The sequence below is a fragment of the Pinus tabuliformis genome, chromosome 1_1 (genome assembly GCF_031772625.1).
Source record: "Pinus tabuliformis cultivar Carrire ecotype Pingquan chromosome 1_1, CPIR1, whole genome shotgun sequence".
Lineage (NCBI taxonomy): Eukaryota > Viridiplantae > Streptophyta > Pinopsida > Pinales > Pinaceae > Pinus > Pinus tabuliformis.
The window spans coordinates 630,096,130-630,118,837 of NC_142297.1; positions in this window are offsets into that span (position 1 = coordinate 630,096,130).

Sequence of the window (22,708 nt, forward strand, 5' to 3'; positions counted from 1 at the left end):
CTCAGCGACATTTGTATTCATAGTTGGCTTGGCTTGTTTGTTGTTGTGTTTGTTCATTAGCGTGGCCACGCTGATCGCTTTTTCTTTATGGGGTTTTGATTGCATGGAGTGTTTGGATTGATTTGTCTTGTTTTTTTTCTTTCAATTTTAGCTGTGTGTGAATGGCCTAGCCAACAAATTTTCTTTGAATGCAGAGTAAGATAAATAGGTTGAGATGAAACCATGGTAATCATCTCCTTACGCCGGTGGCAGAGCAACTATTTTGATCTGGTATTTATTTTTCTGAGGACGTTGTTTCTCTCTTCCAAAAACAAGCTAACGAGTACGTTCAAGGTAAGTGGTATTTCTTTTTTTATCTATTTTTTTGACAAGTGTTTTTCTAATCTCTATTCATCTTTGTATTTGGCCAGTACCTTTTGACAGGACTATAGGTAAATGATGTTGAATCATAAAATTATTATATCATATCTACATTGCATTGCTGGTACGGGCAATCTTTCTAATTTAGGGATTTCTTAATCACTGGTTGTATCTTCTGCTAGAAGCAGGCAGGTATGTGATTAATCCGAGGTTTTCTATTTATTTTTGACAAGCGTTTTCCTAATTTTTGTGTATTTGGCTGGTACATTCTGACTTTACAACCTCATTTATTATAGGTACATGATACGGAATCATAAAATTAATACATAATGCCAACATTACGTTTCTGGTACATGCAATCTTTTCTAATTGAGGGATTTCTTAATGGGTTTGTATCCTCAGCGAAAAGAAGGCAGGTATGTGATTTATCCGAGGTTTTCTACTATTTTTATCTCATCCTGGAAAGTTTTGTACGATATTTTATGGGTTTCGTAACCCTTTTCTCAAATCAATGGCTGATTTTCGAGCATCGTCGGATTCATCTTGGGTGGGTATTTTTCATTTTATTCGAATCTTCTCAATTTCAGTTAATTTTATTCAGAGCCTGAATTAGGGTTTTCCTGTAATATTGAGAGGGGTTTTGGGGTTGATTTGCGATGCAGAGAGCAGTGAGGAGGCAGCTAAAGATTTGGTACCTCTCATCTATGCTGCAATTCTTCCTCTCAGTAAGAGTCACTACTCATTTTCGCCTTTGGGGTTCTCTTGTTTATTGATTGGGGTTTTCTTGTATTTTTACAGTTAGGATGATATTGAAGAGCCAACAGAGATCGCTTCTTCGTACTCTTGTAATGTGTGTTCACTTCTCACGGTCATTCACCGGAATCTTGTTGAGGTATGTACACAATCCAATCACAAAAATTGTTGGTAACGAAAATTGTTGGTTATAGAAATTCTCATATAGCTTAATTGTTGGTAAACTAAATTTCTTGGGTGCACAGCTGGTAAGTTTTGCACAAATCGTGTAATAGCTCAATCTGTGTAATAGAAAAGCACAAGCCCTCTGGGAAGCAAGCATGGTGAGTTCGTAATCGCCAGAATTTGCATAAATCTGAATCCTACTGTCTGGTTGCATTCGATACAAGTCCTACCGTCTAGTTGCATTAAATAAAGTCGTGCTCTGAGCATGGCGTCTCCCAGGTTTATGGTATGTTAAAATTTATATTAATTTTTTAATATTATTTTTAATCTTAGCGTAAAGATAAAAAAGGGTTAATTTAGATGTAAAATCATATTATTTTTAATTTACAGTAAAATTAAAACACTATTAAGATTAAATAAATGGAGGGTTGATATAGATTTAAAAATCTATATTTTAATTTTGAAATTTGAAATATATTTTAATTTTTAATTTATGAAAATAATTTTAAATAAATTTTATTTAAGAGATTTGGGTTATTTATGCCACTACTCAATCTAAATTTAATTGAGAATTAATTTAAAATGTAATTAATTAAAATATCTATTATTACTTAATATTTTAATTCCTACTTTTAATATGTATAATTAATTAATGCGTCGTATTATCATTATTAATCATAACCATTTCTAATTATACTTTAAATTAAATAATTATATTTAATATTAATTTTTTTATTAGGATAATGTAAATAATTAATTCAATATATGTAAAATTAATTTATACCTTTCATCATGATTGATAATAAATAGTTTTCATCGTTATTGATAATAAATAGTTTTAAATTAGATTATATATTAAATAATTATATTTTCTATTGATTTTTTTTAATTATAATATCATAAATAATTAACTTATTAATATAATAAATTATAAGATTTACCACATAAATTGAAAAATGAAATTTTATTTTAATTATTTATTTTTAAATTTATAAATAAAAAAATTTAATAAGTGTGAAAGATTATTCATCTAATTTTTTAATTTTTTTTAATAATTACGCATAGTATGTATATTTTTATGTTAAATATTTATGCATCTTTTTTCTAATGATCGCCTATATCACTAATATATGTACACTGTGTATTTTTATTTATTTTTTAATTTTTAGAGAATATAAAACTTCGAAGCAACTTTATTGGCGGAGCTGAAGTGTAGGTACGTATTCTGTGATAAAGGATGCGGTTGATGTGACTAAACAAAGCGGTATTTCTGTCGATCTTTCTATTTGCCAGGTACATTCTGATGGAGCACATTCATTCATTATAGGTAGTTACATGATGCATTGCTTCGCCGGTACGGGCAATCTTTTGTAATTTAGGGAATTTGTTTTTAGGGCTGGTTGTATCTTCTGGCTAAAAACAGGCAGCTATGTGATTAATTCGAGGTTCTTTATCGCATCCTGTAAAGTTTATGGGGTTCCTAAACAGAGAGATACTTTGTCTCCCTCTTTTTTCTCAAATCCATGGCGATTTTTGAATTTGAAGATGAAAAAACGTATTAAATTCAGAAAATCAAACCAACACTGAGGACAGTTATTTTTGGCTGTTATCCGTAATTGTCGGCAAATATATCACTGTTATCAAAGAAAACCACGCCACCTGGAATAATCCCTCAGGTGATCCCCAAGAGAAAAAGGTGTCACTCTTGCCGGATGCCTCTGGATCTTGGACAGTTAACCTGTTTCCTTAGGTCCCCAAAAAACAAGCTCTTAGCCAAACAGAAGCTCTTATTCGAATCTTTTCAATTTTATTAAATTCTTTTAATGAATCCATTGTGATATTATTGTGCGTTTACGATTAAGATGATATTGTAGAGGCAACCGGTTTGGTTTAAGAGAAAATTTCTTCGTACTCAGAGGCATTCATGGCAATCGTAATCGTAAGCGAGGTACACAAACTCATTCTCTATGCGGTGCGAAATCATAAAAAAAAACTGGTAACGGAAATTGGTTTTCATAGAACTTCTCATAGATTAATTGCTCGAAATCATAAAAATGGCTTGTAACTTATAGCTTAATTGCTTGTAAACCATTTTTTTAAGCAAAAATTGTTAAGTCTCCCGCAAATCAAGTAATTGCTCACCCTTCTAATAGAAAAGCACAAGTCATTGGTAAACAAAACCAGTAAAGCTCGCAATCTCCACAACAAGTCTAAATCCTACTGTGATTGCATTAGATAAAGTCTTATTCTGAGGATGGTGTAATGTTGATTTTAAAAAGTAAGATTGATATTGAGTTTTTATTGTTAATTAATTATTATAATTTTATTTTAAATTTTTTAATAATAAGTTTTATAGGGCATTTTTTTAAGGAAACAAAATTGTAATATATTAAAATTTAATTTAAATAAATTATATAATCATTCTAGAATTTTAAATTGATGATAAATAGATTCATTATTAATTTATTTTTTATATATTAATTTATAAAAAATAAATATTATTTAATTTAAATTTATATTAAAACTAATTAATTTAAAATAATTATTAACCAATGAATATAATTTAAAATGATTATAAATATAAATATTTGAGATATTTAATATTATTTTATTTTATAAGTATTGTATATTTATTATATTTTATAAATATAAGTGAATTGAAATTTATTTGATAATTAAATAAATTAAATATTACATAATTGCAATATATGATATTCATTTATTTAATAATAATAATAATTATATTTTTTATTATAATATTATAAATGATTAACTTATTTGCCATATATGAAATAAATATGGTCTTATTTATTCATTTATTTATTTAATTAATTAATAATAATAATATTTTATCATTATATTCTATAATAAACATTTTTTATTATAATATTATAAATAGCTTATTTAATGTAGTAAATGACTTATTTAAAAAAATATTACCTTAATGGTATAGTTTTTAATAATTACTCATTCTTTAATTTTTTATAATTACTTATGATATCTCTTTATTTGTAATATATAAAATAAATATGATTTTATTCTAGCTATTGCTTATAATATGCCACATTTTAGTTATAATGTAACTATTGCTTATAATATGTTACATTTTAGCTTTTAATAACTATTTATAATGTAAGTATTATTTATTTATTATATATGACCTTTTTTATATGAAATTAAAATAGATAAATATTATTATTATTGTATATTTAATAATTATATTTTATATTTAATATTTTTATAAAAAAATAGTATTATTTTATTTTGATTGTTTCGTTTTAGTTTGTAGTATGATATATGTTTATTTATTTATTTATCTTATATAATTACTTAAATAAATATAAATTAATTTAATGAGTATAAAATTAAAATAACATTTATATAAGATATAAATAAATAAATATATATATATAATAATAATAATAATAATAATGATAATAATAAAATTTTTATGATGTAAATGTTTGTAATGTTTTGGAAACATATTACATAATAAAGATGAATATTTTAGGGAGGTTGATTGTTAGGAAATCTAGTATTTTTAGAAAGCTGAAAGACAAAATATTGAGTAAGAAGTCAAAATTCAAAATACATATGCACTATATCAGTGCTCCAAGGTGTTCAACAAACTGAAGAAATAATATAAATTAGAGCACTAAAACCATAACATTAGGAGATTAACTTGGAAGAGGGGCGTGAAACCAACCAAGATGCTGAAAATGTATATATTATTATTATTATCCAATTTTAAGGTCACGAGCAAGCTAGACACTAAATTGGTGTATGAGACCCTCTTGTTTATGGGACAAGGGACAGAGGACCCACCTCCACACAATGATTTAATTGCTAAATCTAAAAAAACACACACTCTACCCCTCTGATTTTGAATCTATAACCTCTTAAAACACACGTACTCTTAACCATATATTTTAAATTAACTATATAATTTTTTATTAAAACAAAATTAAAATAAATTTATATAAAAATTCGCTAAGTGTTGCTTCACTTGTTTACCTACTCCCTTTACTTTGCAATTTTATAACCATGGCATGTCAAACTAGTTCTAATTCGGTGCTCCTTTCTACACTAGTCAATTTCTATGGACGCCTAAACCTCTCTATAATAACGTGTCATAGTCAACCAAGGTATGGATGCCATGAGTGGTAGGAAAGTCTTGAACCAAAAATCTTCATTTATGTCTTCGATATCCAGTGTGTTATGCAAGAATTGATGGACGATAATCACCAAAGAAATGCACTCTCACAGGGGCAGAATGGACAAACGAACAGTGGAAAAAGATATATCTCTGGCGCATAGCTCGTGATGTGACACACGTACTACTTAGGTCAACTAGCTTTCTAAATCCTTGGATCTTCTATTGAATATGATGATGCATAGTTGAGCATGTCATTCTTTTTTTTTTAAGGCCTTCCAAAATATCTTCAAGACCTAATCTAAGATGGAACAGAACCTCTAACCGGTGCAGATCTATATTTTGTCTTCAAGTTAAAATTAAAATTATTTTATTATTATTATAAATAAATAGTATAAATAACCATAAAGTAAATAGTAAACAATGCTATGTATGTTTATAAAATATGTCACCCATCCACTGTCCACCAATGCATTGTAAATATATAATTATTTGTATGTTTATAAATATGCTCTCAATCGATTTTTTGGGACCAATGCATTGCGGACCCTAAAGCTCATGAAATGAAATAGTTATGTTTATGTAAGGATTACCTGTTAATACTTCTACCTCTAGGGTTATACATTATATATCGACTTGATCGAGGCTAGCCAACACCAATAGCATTATACAGGGAGAAGCCAAGGCAGAGGTTGCAGAGGCATATTCACTCCTGGCAGATAAAGCAACAATTCCCAACAGCCCGCCCGCAATAGTGGTTAGTTCATTAGCTCTCACCCAATTCTTGTGAGACAGATCTATTAATTGAAGATTCCGGCAGAGATCTAGTTATTCAACCCTACAAGTGCCAGTTACCCTACTGCATCATTTAATGCCCCTATTGCAGCATTAGAATATTCCTATTGCAGCATTAAAAACATATTTTTTTTTATTAATCACATGGTGAATCCGTAATTGCTAGTCCTAATCTATGGGAGATCAATCCTTGTAGCTGCGGCTATAACACCAAGAGTACATCCAACTACCTACAAGTCGATATACTAAGATCTTATGGTTTTAGCAAAGCAAGACTCTTGCTTGTGCGAACAACGCGGGGTGGGGAATCTGCTTTTCGAGCATCCACCACAACAGGCCAATGTATTCAATGATATTTGAACTACCATCTCCCAAGTTTCGCCTATATAAACTTACCCTCAAACCACACATCACTGTACATTAAAAATATTAAAAATGTATTTATTGGTAAGAAGCCAGAGGAGTCCAAGGAGGGTGAGCGCCCCCTCTTCACTCAAGGAACTCAATTGTTGTGTTTACATTGACAGCCAGAAGAGAGGCAGAGGTCGAAAAGCTACTAACGACACGTGCCTTGCCATCCATACACCATCAGACGGTTGGTAATCCAACTTATGGGTTGAAAGATGCCCCAGTTCAAGGACTTTTAGGACAACCATTTTCGTATTGCCTTTAAAGGTTTTTGGGTAATACACTCGCATCCATGGCCTTGTTTTGTAGATTCTGAGGGAATTAGTACTGTGAGGGGATTAGTCCTCATAGAAAACTCCTTTTGTGCATTACCCAGCCAGCTTCAACGTTCCATTGTCTTTAATTCGAATAAATACCCTTCTGGTTTTCTTGAGATATATCTCAATTCCTTCACACATCTCCACACAAAATTGGTTTTTCCTACGGTGTTGAGCTGTTTTGCAACATTCGTCGTTTATTGCATCATTTTTTTGACCTCGATGTCCCCTTCATCATCTGTCAAATTCAACCCTTATGACCCAAATCGAACTTTGTTTGTACGAGACCGATTGCAGTTTCTCTATACTTGCAATGCAGTAGAGTAGGAAACCCTGATACACGGATTACAACAAACAATCAAGGAAGACTCCAAATACTTATCTACTATGGGAGATTCTAAGTTTGTAATGGGTGAGGTAGCTTATTTTGACACTAACTTGGAAGGTGGATAAATCCATAAAAGTCTGGAAAAAGCCAGGTGTGGGCACAAATTTTCCAAAGACAGGCTAAAAGGTACGTTCAACCCGTTCTTATGTGCTATTTCCACTTGAATTGAAGTAGTTGTCGAGTTGCAGGTGCAGGTACATATTCTGCCGTAAAACATATGGCTGGTGTGATTAATCTATAACTGGTATTTCTTTTTCCATAGTTTTTTTGACAAGCGGTTTCCTAATTTTTGTCTGTCTCTCTATTTGGCTGGTACATTCTGACGAACATCCTCATTCATTCATTATAAGTACATGATGGAAATTATAAAAGTAGTGTATGATATCTATATTGCATTGCTGGTACTGGCAATCTTTTCTAATTTAGGGATTTCTTAATGGGTTGGTTGTATCTTCTGCTAGAAACATGCAGGTATGTGATTGATGCGACGATTTCGAAGTAGATCAACTATCCAGTCCATTCTCTTTATGGCGTGGTGGAAAATTTTTTGTGTGATATTTTATGGGCTTCCTAAAGGAAGAGACACTATGTCTCGCCTTCTCAAATCAATGGCAACTTCTCAAGCATCGTCCTCTGTTTTTTTCATTCGAATTCCATTTCATTATTTTTTTTTTTAAATTAAAAAAAAATATGAATCAGAAATTTTCAGTAATATTGAAAGGGTTTTTTGGGTTGATTTGCAATGCAGAGAATAGTTGAGAAGGCAGCTGAGCAAGCCCCTTTTAAATATTTGGTGCTTTTCCTACGATTCTTCCTCTCAGTAAGAGTCATTTTTCATTTTCATTGTCATTTATCAGAAAGTCTTTGGGTTTTTTTAATTATTCTTATCAAAATGAAGTTAAAATCCATTGCAACATGGTATTGTGTGTGATTTTGCAATGCAGAGAATAGTTGAGAAGGCAGCTGAAGAAGCCCTTTTTAAATATTTGGTGCCTTTCATACAATTCTTCCTCTTAGTAAGAGTCACTTTTCCTTTTCATTGTCAAGTGGCTTCTTATCAGAAAGTCTTTGATTATTTTAATTGTTCTATCAAAATGAAGTTAAAATCCATTGTGACATGGTATTGTGTGTGATTTTTACAGTTTTAGATGATATTGAAGAGGCAATTGGTTTTAAGAGATAGTTTCTCCGGACTATTTTAGTGTCTGTGGCATTCATTGCATGTTGATCAGGTAGGTACACAATTTAACCCTCTATACGATGCGAATTCATAAAAATTGTTGATAACCGAAATTGTTTTTCAAACTTGGGGGTATTAAAATAAATCACGGTTAATTTAGATGGAAAACTATACTATTTAGATGTTGCGTCGAAAGTTAATAGAATGTTAAAATTTGTATTTTTTAATATATTTTTAGATTTAGGGTTAAAATAAAGTAGGTTAATTTAGATGCAAAATAAAAAAAATAAAGTAGAGTTAATTGAGATGGAAAGTTATGTTTTTTTAATTTAAATTAAAAATAAAATAAGATTAGGATTAAATTAGTGTATGATATAATGATAATTTTTGGAGAATCAATAGCTTTTACATTACTTTTATATGAATGGTCACCACTATATTAAATATAACTTTTCATAAATCTCACAAATGTATGCATTTGGGCAAATGAATTATTCAAATCCTTTGACATTATTATTAATAATTTTTATAAAAAAAAAATTAATATTATTCTATCTACAATGTTTTGTTTTAGTTTGTACTATAATATATGTTTTTTTATTTACTTCTTATATCATTACTTAATGAATATAAAATTAAAATATAAAATTCTAGTTTGTATTGTAATATATGTTTTTTATTTCCCGGATGAGGGTGGCACCATCACCCTTACTGTTTCCCATGCAAGGAATTAATGTCCGGTACTGCTAGCTGTGGCCTCCCGGGACTTAAACTCATGCGAGCTGGGGAAAGTTATTAATGCTGGATCAGTTGGCGGATTCACATTTATGCACTGTGTTGATCGATGCAACATTCCCTCAGTTATAATCATGCTGCTCCACAGCTGTTTCACCATGCCTTGTGCTCAGTCGCTCGGCAATGGAACTTGGTTTGCGGAGGCTGTTGGTGATGGACTGATTCTGGTTCACTGCCGCGAGCTCCAAGCCAACTCTATCAAGGGTAAGTTCTCCCCTGTTCTGGATTCACGCATTGTGTTGTTGTATGCAAGTTCTGTTGTATTGTGTTGTCGTTTGCAAGTTCTGTTGGGCATCCCTCTCGCCTCAACCGACTCTGTTCTGTTGGCTCTCCTGTCTATAATCTATTTGTGCCCTACCTCCTGTCTGTTATCATGGTTCGTTCGGGCAAGAGGCATCGTTCAGGGGGGCGTCGTGACAGCTGCTTGCATCCCCCAGCCGGTCATGCTATGGAAACTGTGCCAGAACACTTCAATCCCTCCACCGTCCATGAAGCTGGGGCATCTTTAAGCTCTGGTCGTAAGCCTATTCCGAACAATGCCTTCCAAACCACACACTTTAAATTTCAAAGTAATTTGCATAGGCCCCTTATTACTGCACACATAACTATTATTCTTTCGGAAAAGGAAAATTAGGTCTCCCCTCTGGCCTGTGTTGCCCCTGATCCTTCCCAAAGCAGTGAGCATTCCATGGACAAAGTCAGCTTGGAGAATTGGAAAAATGAGAAGTCTGAACAGGTGGAATTTCTCAAAAATCTTCCTCCCCTTGTAGATACAAGACCTGCTGCTGAGGAAGGGACTCATGGTGAAGCAAGCCATGCCATGGCAATCCCTGGCAGCGACTTGGGCGGCAATGAAGGTCTGAGGACTGGTGGCCCAGGTTTGGCTGAGAAGAAGAACCATGGCACGGCAAAGGAGGAGTAGCGCCACCTGGGACTGCCTCCTTTTTTTGTTTCGGCTACTGTTTCAGGCTCACGGTCAAGGTTCAATGCTAATGTCCTACTGTTTTTGGCTTCCAGCTGGGGATTTGGTGACACATTATGTGCTGGTTTGCAATGATTTTGTGTTTCTGTGCTGGCTCAGTTCTCCTTCTCGGCAAAACATGTCTCTCTTTATGTCTTTTATCTGGTTTCTTGATCTTTGTAACTGGTTTCCCCAGCTTCTGTTTGTAAAGGGGCAGTTCTGTTTTGTTGAGCGCTTCCAAGCCTCGACACTATGTAAAAATATTTTGCCTTACAGTTAATAGAATTTAGTATTTGCAGAGAAAATATATATATATATATATATATATATATATATATATATATATATATATATATATATATGTTTTTTATTTATTAATTAAATTATTATTATTATTATTATTATTTTTTTAATTCTTCCGAAGAGAAAAATCGTAACCTTTCATTATGAGAAAAATTACATGTAGTAGATGCCTGTAGGCATATGCGCTATCTGTTTTTGTCCGCCAGAGCTATATACATATTTTGCATTCGCAAAACTTGACCTTGCCGACCATTTTCAAAAAACTGTCTGTGATGCAATTAGCAAAAAAATAAATATTCATGTTCAGTTCTAAATATGCACTTTAAATACAAGGAAAATAACAAAAAACATCGGCCAGTTCTCCAATGTCTATGGCCGTTCCACCCTGTGATATTCCTGATCTATGTACGGTCTATGGTGGTATTGATAGACTTCTGCATCCTTCTGCTCTGTAATTATCCACAAGCCTCTGGGAAGTAACGAGCCCTCCTTGGAAAGCCCGTCAGCATCCTCATTGTATTCCCTGTGAATGTGTTGACAAGATATCAGATTAAAAGCTGATTTGAGATTTAGCATGTCAATAAGAATATTTTGTAGAGTAATGGCATGACATTGATTAACAACATTGAACCAGTTTATGATGATTTGTGAATCTCCATAAATCTGAACAGATAAGCAGTTATGTGCGAGGGAAAAATGCAGCAGGTGTCTAAGTGTAAGAAGCTCAGCATAATTATTAGATCCGTCTCCCAGACCCAGTTTGACTTTGTAAGAATGTGTTTCAGAGATATATAGGCAGAAACCCCCCCACATCCATGAGGCTGTGTTGCTCTGTCGAAGAAGGCCCATGGCCGAGACTTATCAATGTTCCCGGGGCCTGATATAGAGCGAGTGCGAGGAGGCAAGTCCTCCGGGATATCATGGAAAGCAGTCAGGGCTTGTACAAAGAGTAGATGCCAATTGACAGGCTGGTTTTTGAAGATGAAACGATTTTGCCCAAGCCAGATAGACCAGCAGAGAATGAGAGGAAGGCATTGCTCTTTATGCTTTTGATGGGCAGATGTCCAACAGTTCCAGGCATGAATAATAGAAGGTCCCTGCCATGTGTTCCTGATAGCGAGCTGCTGGGTGATTTCTTGCCAGAAGTGGGAGACTTGTGTACAATGTAGAAATAAATGCTCATTAGACTCGGATGCCTGTTTGCATAGCACACATCTGCTTGGCCCGTAGACAGATCGATGCATGAGTGCCTCTCCCGTGGGGGTCTTGTTGTTCAGAACAGACCACATGAATAGCCGGGTTCGTGGGGGTGCTTTTAACCTCCATAATTGTTGCCACCAGTTCTGCGGATGGAGGGGTTTTTGAGCCTGTAGGGCTGTAAATCCCATGCGCAGCAGGGGTCCAAACAAGGGCATCGGGTTCCTGATTGAGTAGAATATGAGCCTCCTGAAGAGCCCTTATGAAAAAATCCCATGCTTGTTGCCACTATTCAGGGATATCCAAGTCATGAGCTGTTCTCCACTGTTGTCTGAGGAAAATGCGGGGGTCAGGATCTGCAATATGTGCTAATGTCTTGACCTCTCTACGATTTAGGAAGAGTATGAGCTCCGGAGGTAGAATATATAGGTTGCCGCCCCCTATCCATGGGTCAATGCCAATTCTTACCGACTGTCCATTGTTTATGCGCCATGCCAGGTCACCTCTGATGAAAGGCATTGTTTGTAGTATGGATTTCCAAACAATAGAGATGCCTCCTCTAGGCCAGGTTTGTTGTCTCGCCCAGTCCAAGATCTGTAGCGGCCAAATGTACTTGTGAAATGTTACTGTAGTCCAGAGATTGTTTGCAGTGAGGAGAGTCTAGCTCATCTTAGCAGCAAAGGTGGGCAGCTCCTTTATCCCCCAGCCCCCCCACTTCTTGGGTAGGGCAATGGATTTCCAAGACACCCAAGCAAAAATTTTACCTTCCTTATGCCCCTTCCAAAGGTATCGGCTGCAAAGTTGTTGTAGTCTGCTGAGAATTCCCCAAGGAATCCATGCAAGGGACATCCAGTATACAGGGGTGGCTTCCAGGACTGATTTGATCAGGACCAGCTGCCCTGCTCTGGAGAGCAGCCTGTGGTTCCAACTTTTTAATCTTTTTTCCAACTTAACTACTAGCCAGATCCAGTCTACTATCCTGTAGCAATTTGGTTTTATCCGGAACCCCAGATATTTGAGACCTTCGGAGAGATTATGAGGAGTGTATTGAAAATGAAGATTGGCCATTCGAGCTTCAAGAGGGGTAATGCAAGACTGGGTTATAGTAGATTTTGACTGATTGACAGACATGCCAGTAGCTAATTCAAAGAGGTTGAGGATCTCATGGAAAGTGACCGAGTCCCTGGTACTGCCATTTAAGAAAATCAGGACATCATCAACAAAGAGCAGGTGGGTGAGGGATAGAAGGTCAGTCATTTTGAGGCCCTGTAGTCGACCTTCCCTCTTTGCAGAGGCGATGAGTCTACTGAGGCCCTCCATCACCAAGAGGAAAAGCAGGGGGGACAGGGGACAACCCTGTCTTAATCCTCGTTCAGCATGAAAGAAAGGTGTGGCTGACCCATTGATTAGGATGCTATAGGAGACAGAGTTTATGTAGCAAATGATCCAGTTTATGAATTCAATAGGGAAACCTAAATGAATGAGGATCATCTTAATGTAGAGCCATGATACACGATCAAAAGCTTTTGCGAGGTCGATCTTGAGGATGATGCACTTCAGGGCTTTTGAGTTTATGGAATGGATGGCTTCCTGAGCAGTTCCAATGGCTTCATGGATCTGCCTCTTGTGGAGGAAAGCAAACTGTTCAGGGGAGATGTGTTGAGATAGGATGGGGCGAAGCCTATTAGCTATGATTTTGTATAGAGTATTGCAGAGGGATATAGGCCGAAAGTCATTGAAAGTGTTCGGGGAGTCCGATTTCGGGATGAGTGCTATAAAAGTGGAGTTTATAGCCTCATACATTCTTCCTGACAACCTGCATTCTTCTACTACACTGAGGAGGTCATTGCCAATGATGTCAAAGAAGGCCAGATAGAATTCAATAGGCCATCCATCTGGTCCAGGGCTCTTGTCCTTTTGGAACCACTTGAGAGTTTGCTCCAATTCTTCAATAGTGACAGGGCCAGAGAGCTCGTCTGTAGATTCTTGATCTACAAATCGAGGGAAATGCCCTGCAACACGAATGATCTCAGCCAGATTGCATCCAGGAGGTTCTTTGAATAGGTGTTGAAAATGTGCAATGCCCAGCTGTGAGAGCTGATGAAAAGTGTGGGCAGTGCCTCCTTCCTGAGTGGGCAATTCCCAGATAGTGTTAGCAACTTTCCTACCTTTGGCGAAATTTTGAAAATACTTGGAGTTTTCGTCTCCTGCCTTGAGCCAGATGGCCCGACTCTTTAGTCTCCATGTTTCCTCCTGATCCTTTAGAATCTTTGCTCATTTGTTCTCCAGGTCAATCAAGTGGGCTTTGTCCTCAGGACTGATATAACCCCTACTATTTTCATCATTGAGGCCTGCAAGGTCAGCTTCCACTGAAATGAGGGTTTGGTTATCCTTCAGGTTTTTTTCTTTGGCCCACTTAATGGTGAGATTTTTTAGCTGAAGGAGATTTTTTTTAATTTAAATTATATATATATATATATATACATATAATTATTATTATTATTATTATTTTTGTGTTATGACAATGACTTTTGAACCTCTCTCTATATTATACTAATGAGTCTCACAGTCAACCAAAGTATAGATGCCATAGAAAATCTTGAAGTAGAAATTTTGTGTTTTTGACATCTAGAGTGTTTGGCAGATCTTTGATTCAATATGATGCAGATGAATAGCTCATCAGGTCATTATTTATATGAAGACCATCCAAATATAGTCAACACCTCTTGAAGTTGAAGTTGAAATTATGTAATTATTATTATAAATAAATAATATAATTAACCATAAATAGTAAATAATGCTATTATGTATGTTTACAAAATATGCCATCATCAACTTTCCGCCAGTAATGCATTGAATTGAATTGAATGGTTATTAATGACATCCACAAGACTAACCGGTCTAAGGGACCACCCACTATCACTTAATTTATATTTAGATTTTTTTGTATGTTGATTTTGCTGTTATGGATCTTGAGTAAGAAATTCGTTGTTTTGTGAAGTCTTGTCTCCTCAAAAAGCTCATTGAGACTGTTCACCTTTAGCCTGTTATCAAAGTGATGACGAATAACTTCATACATTGCACATTCTTTGATAAAATGTCATTATGTTTCTACCACTCCTCTGCTGCAAAAAATGTAAGTTCATACTTCTCAATCTTCTTTAGGGATTGCCCATCTACGAGTTTCACATCTTAAATGATGGGATCTATTCCTCGGCTCTGCAATTAAAATTTTAGCTTTTCCCTTGATTGAGGAACTCAAATACTCTTTGTCATCATGTTCCCACGTTGGGTTAAATTCTTTGACATAATATGTTTTTTTTTGCCTAATTGCTTTGTCCACATGGTAGTCCTAAATTTTTCTAACACACTTTTTTATCTCCTCCTTAGCATGAGGACAATCATGCAGATTTATGTCCCATTTTCCCAACCACTTTCTATTTTGCTTCATCCATGTATTTTTCTAGCGATTTAGCTCTTCTTCAACAACCATTTTGGGCCACCAGTGCTTATCCATATTTTCAACCTTTGTCAGGTAACTTAGCAAATGAATGATCGTTGAAGCCTCAATTGGAAACATACCGCCTCATCTAAAAGGATATCATATGGGATCGTTGATTTGACTTTGAGGCTACTTGTGATTAGGTGCTTTTGAATTCTTTCTATTTGTCGCCATTTGTGGCTTGACATGTTGCTTTCCCATATTTTGCAACCATAGAGGATAACTGACACCACTAATAAAGCAAAGATGGTTTTCTTAGTCTTCCAATCTCATTTTTTTGCTTGTATACACTTGTTCTGAAGAAGGTATGCATCTTTCCACCCTCCTTAGATTGTTTTTGATCTACATGTCTCCCAGTTGAGCCTATAGTGGAAATCAATTCCTAGATACTTGTACTCATCTACAATCTCCAAGGGGTTGCCCTCAAAGAGAAAAGTAACTTGTTGCTTCTTTCTTTTCAAAGAAAAAATCATGACTTTAGTTTTGTAGGAATTTACTTGCATTCTCGCATCTTGACAAAAGAGTTCCAGAGATTTCAAGTGTTCGTTCAAACCTATTGCAGATTTAGCAATACTAATAAGGTCATCTGCATATAAAAGTAGTTTCACCACATATCTTGTCAACTGGATGCCTTCTCCATTTCTTATCCACTCTTCAATCTTATCAATATATAAACTATGGGGGAAAGGACATCCCTGCTTGACTCCTATGTCACTGCCAAAGCATTCAGACATGCCTTCCTTCGTTCTGATTTTGGATTTAACCCGCTCATAAAGCTTATGAACCACTTCCCTATATTTCTTTGGGGCCTCTATTTCTTCCATTATGTGCCATAGCTTATCTCTAGGGACAGTATCAAAGGCTTTTTTGAAGTCAACTAAGCAACAGAATGCTTCGCCACCTTGGCTGCCCCAAACTTTTTCAATGAAATGTCTTAGAGTGATGCAATGATCAATGGTAGAGTGTTTAGGCTTGAAGCCAACCTACCCCTTGGCTCTTTTTCCCTCTTTTTTCTGCCCATTTGTTGATTCTTGTACTCTAGCATGCTCCCAAAAAGTTTTCCAAGAAGAGGGTTGATCATAATAATGCGGTAGTTAGAAGGCTTATTGATGTCTCCGGTTTTTTGAAGAGGTATAACAACATTAGTTGTCCACTCAACTAGAAAGCTATCTTGATTGACTCTGTTAAAGATCTCCTTGATGTGTGGAGCTAGAAGCTTCACTCCCCAGTTTAAAATTTTTGCTTGTAAACTGTCAATGCCTTGCGCTTTACCATTTTCCAATTTCTTTATACCTTGTTCAATATCTTCAACTGAAAATAGATTTGTTTAGGAGACAATTATGGGAGGCTTACTTTTCTCATTTGTCTGCTCATATAGAAGTTTTGCATAGTCTAACCACTGGGCATCTGTGATATTGTTTTCTATTTTCTTTTTCTTTTGTTGTAGTTCCTTCTAGAAACCTTTGGGATTATGTTTTCCCAAATAAATTAATTCCTTCCTTCTTGAAATGACATAATTTTTTTTTTTTTTTTTTTTTTAATGATCAATTGCTTATATCTAATCTTGTTTTTTTCTTTTGGCTTTTCTTTGATTTTATCAATTGCTTATATCTAAATAAATAATGCTCTGCATGTTTAGAAAATATGCCATCAAGAACCTTTCTGCCACCAATGCATTGTGGATCTTCAAGGTTTCATGCAACTACCGTCAAAGCTGGTATTGTCAGAACATGCCCATAAAAGCCAGGTGTGGGCACCTTTCACTAGCCTTAACTTACAAAGTCCTTATTAGAGTCCTTAGCTTGGACTCCACAGTAGCAGATATTTCACTATAGTCTGCATCTCATTGGTTCTTTGTGACTTTTTGTTGCTTCTAAAGCATTACACCCGCCCAATTTTGAATTATCCAACTAGGAAGGAAGGAATTCTCCCAACCAATTGGCTCAATTTTCTGCCAGCCAGATGTAGTGCGGGGGCGTAACTTTTCAACCTAGCCTACCTAAACACTACTCACATAAGTGCGCATTATGATTGCCAAACAAGGGGAAAAGCATAGGGGATTGATGGTGATAGGGAATTGGAACCTTTTACGCAATAGTGGCCTATAAACGTCTTATACTTGCTCCAAGCCTTCACATTGATGAAGATCTTCGGGTGGGCCAAGTTAGCTCTTGTAATTTCTTTCTATGGATCTCTTTATGGTTTTTACGAAAGGGTAACATCAAAAGACAAGGTGATTGCCTTGCCTTTGGAAACAGTTATCTGTCATAACAAGGGAGGACATTGACCTTACAAGGGTGGTGGAATTTCCATTGGTAACCCTAACCTTACCGGGGAGAATTCACATAGGGTTTTTACTTGTTGGGTGGGGGAAGGGTAGCAGGGAGAGCTTGACTATCTTCTCGCTTCCTAGTGGGGCAGGAAAGGAAAGAAATTACATAGATGAGATGGTCAAGATAGAGAATGGAGTTCATTTTTTCTTGCAGAGTTCGTTACTATGCAATTCATACATGTTATTAATCTACCTATTGAAGATTATTACTTTACAACTACTTAACGGGTTGCAATCTTTCAAGATGAAGACAACTCCACGGCATGAGATCCTTTTAACCAAGTATGATGTCTATATGAAGGAAAGTGTTTACACCAATTATATGAAAGGAAGGAGAAATATCAATTAGCACAAAGTCAAAGATGCCATTGTGACTCATTCTTGGTATGAGACAAATTAACCTTTTTATGTGGGGGATATAGTTATTTTGTCAAATATGGAATTAGGGGATGTTATAAGTTTGAGTTCGATTGCTTGCATTGTGATTATTTGGTGCTATTTTAGATCAAGATGTAAGTTAGTCATTTAAATATTCTTGCCCAATTTTCCATGTTGTTGTGTAATGGCATGTTTAAGAAATGAATGGACAATATGTTATGTAGGTGGGGCAAGGTGTTTTAATCACCATACATGCACGAGAGAATGGGGAACACATGTTAGTTTATGAGAGGCTTGACTATGGACTTCTTAGATCAAGATGTAAGTTAGTCCTTTAAAATTTTCTTGCCCAATTTTCCATGTTGTCGTGTAATGGCATGTTTAAGAAATGAATGGACAATATGTTATATAGGTGGGGCAAGGTGTCTACATGGACTATATCAATAGTATGATTTATCAAGGTTTCCATAGATAATTAAACTTCAGCCATAACTTCACTCATAGGTTTTTACATTACCTAGCTATTTTTTTGTAGAATACTCATTTCTATTAGATATTTCTTCGTGAATTTTTTTTCATTAGCCCTTTAATTTAATGTTGTAAGCTAAACTCTTGTAGTTTGTATGCTATGACATAAATGATTTGAATTTAATTTATTCATTTTTGTCCTAGTAAGTCTTTTTGTTTTTTATTCTTATTCAAAAGAAAACATTGATTATACAATATTGTACATATAGGTACATAAATTTGTACAATTTTGTTAGAATTTGATAATGAATAATTGTTGGAATGGAGGAGCAAGTCTGTTGGAATGGTCCTTGTGGTGTAGTAGTATGTATGTTTTTGGCTTTTATATTTTTCGTGGTATGCTTTGGTTTTTATATTTTGTAGATATTTGTCTTCTTGAGTACCATTTTTGTTGGATTTTGTTAAAGGGAAATTGCTAGAGTGGAGGATTAGATTTCCTAGAATGGACCCTGTGATGGAACAATATAAATGTTTTTAGTTTTTTTATCTTTCTTCAGTTATGAGTTTGGTTTTTCTCTTTTTGCAAATATTTGTCTTCTTGATTTGTCTTTGCCTTTCTTCTACCAAGGTGGTCTTTGGTTGGTTTGTAGTTAAATTATGGAGGAAATGAGAAGAAATTGAGAAGAAAAAAGTACATTGAGCCTTTTCTTATTTAGCTTTTTCTTTGGAGATTGTGTCAAGGTCTCTTCCAACCTTCGTATTCACCTAGCAGCATGCATGTATACTTTTTCCCTAATGAAGTGGATTTTTTCTTTTTATCTTTTTTTCATAAATGTTTTTGTTTTTTCTTTCAACCTTAATGAGGCTAAGGCAATTTTTGATTGGTTTGTAGTTAAAATACATCTAAGATGGAGTGAAGTATTTCTTTTGGATTCAGTGTATGTGTGCAATTCATATAGGCCTTCCTATCATTTTTGACTAGGTAAATAGACGTTTAAGTTTTTTCATCTTAAACATTGAGAAAATAATGTGATGTGGAATCTCCTGACTAGGGAAATACACATTTAAGTTTTTTTCATCTTAAGCATCAAGACAATAACTAACCCTATATGCGATATGGAATCATAAAATTTGTCGTTCTATCTTTACTATTTATTTTGCATTGATATAATCCAAATTTTAAGAAATTAATATGAAAAGCAAAGGTTTTTAAGTTGGATATCTATGTAAACATAGGAAGTGGTTTTGGTTGTAGTTGTGATTGCCATATTATTTGATTTTTTTTCCTTCTAACGTTTTCAAACAACTAACCCTATATATGATCTTGATTCATAAGATTAGTTGTCGGATCTTATACTATTTATATTAAATTTTTAAAACCTAAATTTTAAAAAATCGCCATCATTTATAAAGGTGGATATCTGTGTAAACATAGGAAGTGATTGTGGTTGTAGTTGTGATTGTTATATCGTAGATTTGAATTTTTTTTCCTTCGAACATTTTTTTGCCTTCCAAGATTAATCTAGTTTCTTTGATTTTTTTACCATTAAGAAGTTTGCATGAATGATAGTTATGTTGTTTTTACACGACCCTGGTGTTTAGGATAGAATCTTAGATCACTGATGCTACCAAGCCAAGAATCACAACAAATCTACATTGAGGATTTTCCTCAATGTACCCTACAAGGAGCCCATACCAACCAACAATATAACACTGTCCCAATACTGATGGAAGACACCCCTGTTCAGGTTGCAACCTCCCTTTGTTTCCTGTGGCTGAGTTAGGAGAGTACTCCTAGGCCTCTTGACCCATCCAATAAGCTCTCCAACACACTGTTGTAAACACCATACATCTGTGGCCTAGAGCAGTACTATATACACCAATAAAAGATGCACAAATAACCCCAAAACCTTACTTCTAGACTAAAGCCTTGTCTCCACAACAGATTTTAGTGTTCTGCTCCCAAACAAGGGTTTCAACCCTCTTGAAGATGGCCTGTCTCAATCTCGGACCACCTGCAATCACCTCAGATCCTCTGTGACCCTCAAATCTGAGGTAGACAAGCCCCAAAACACTGCCAAAAGAGTCAAGAAATGCATCAACCAACTTGGCCTGCCTATCTTATCTTCTTGGCCTCCAAATAGTCATGAAGGATGCCAAAATCTAGCCTCCTTTCCCTTCGTTTGGACTCTCTGGAGTCTACCCAAGCCTGCAAGTAAATCAAAGATCTCCTCACCTAAAGCGAGCTCTTTCTCATGCCAAAGGATGTATTTGAAAATGACCTCACTCGCCTGATATTTATATACAAACATGAGGGCTTCAATCAAACATCCAAGAGGGCTTGTCTAGCTGTCGTAAGGCCTCCAAACACTAGATCGACCTCAACCAAGCCCAAACTCTAACTTCAAAAATTAATATCTCCCTAAGGACAAACTCAGAATTCGATGATTTTTGCTGCGTTGGATTCATCTCAACTTCCTCTATCATCTCCATCTATCACAGTCCAATTTTCCCCATGGTTTTGGCACCAACATCAATGGGTACAAAACCCCAAGCTTGTGTTTCAAGCCCACAAGCCATACTTGTGTGCTAACTCCTACACAACCCTCAACCTTAGGGTTTGGAGTACCATAAAAACCTAGAAAGGGTTTGGTCTAGTTCCAACCTCCCAAAATCACCCCCAATTTCTATGAGCTCCTCCATTGGCTAGAAAATTTGTCCCACAGGAAATCACATCTGCAACCCCTCCAAAATGCTCAGAAAATTCCCCCAACAAGTCTTCTTACACCTCCTTGCGATCCTGCCCCTAAATCCCTCCGCCAAGTCTCCCCCACAATCAACTTCACATAGAACTGCATAGTCTAGAAGACCTTCAGCATAGGCCCCAAGAAGAATAATTTGACCTGAGCAATAAACACTCCTTCAACCCACAAATCCACCTGAGATCTGCTGCAAAATTTCCAGGTTTGGACTTGCAAAAAATGGAACTAGGTCCACCAGAATACCTCTCTACAAGAGCACGTGGTCCCTTTTTCTGTGCCTAGATTACTCCACAGATCAGCTCGAATCTCCAGCAATCTGCCCCTAAAAGACTCGAATTATGACAATGCTCCCCTAGGGTGGCACTCAAGGTCGACCGAAGAAGGAGGGAGATTTCCCCTTAGACATCTCTGGTGTTGAACAACACTTTGTGACCTAGCTAAAGAACTTGAGCAACAATGGTGTAATTGTCAAATTAGCAAAAGGTCCCAAAGTGAGTGCTCCATCTTCCATTTATAATTTTCTGCCCCTTCTCTTGCCTTGTGGGCTTCACCCATCGAGTTTCCTTTTTCCTCCTCTCTCCTAGTCAAGCTCACCCAGGGTGCGTATCCCCACCTTCTACTAGATCCATGTTTCCCCCTTTTCTCTCTAAAGTGGGTTCTTCTCTATACCCAAAAATCAAATCTTCCTTTGATTTATCCATTCTCCTAAGTTGTGGGCCAAAATATCTCCCAAATGCCAAAATTTCAAAAATGGAAACTCTTAACAAAATTAATTAATTTGGGGACATTACAACGTCCAATTCTAGATCATCAAAGTCTAAGGTATTGGGGTTGAGGGAGGCTCTCATCAACTGTGTTGTAATATTCCTAATTAGCCATGGCTAATTGGAATATTCGATTTTTCTCAATTTTGCCTTCTATAGCTATTTATAAATAAAAGGGTGAGGAGAGGGGGACATACTCACTTCATGAATAAAGACACTCCCTAGTAGCACAACGTTGTAACTTAAAAGGTGAGCCAAGGGGGGCCAAAGAACCACGTAGAGGAGGGGCCCACGTAGACACTTGGAGTGACTGCGCAGACGGTGAGAAACACGTGGCAAGAGGAAAGCTACATTGGAGGAGGTGAGCCTTGGGATTGAGAGAGGCCAATGCTATAGGAGAGAGGAGCCTCCTCATTTTGGCGTTCAATTATGTGCATTTGAGTTAGTCACTTTGACTTAGAGCACGCTGGTTGTTTAGCTAGTCTGCAACACTGTTTAATGCATTGAGTGTCTCCGTTTGGAGATCTCATCCTTAGCCCCAGGGGACTTCGAGTGCCTGCTCGGGCAAGGTATTTCCATCAGTATTTTTGCAGTAGTTTCATCAGCATTTTGGTAGGAGGATTGAGTATCTTGGATGACTGCGCAGTCTTGAGAGGGATGATGCAGTGCTTTCTGGCAGGAGTTCTGGATTGAGGTTTTGCAGGGGATTTGTGCTGGGAGGTTGAGC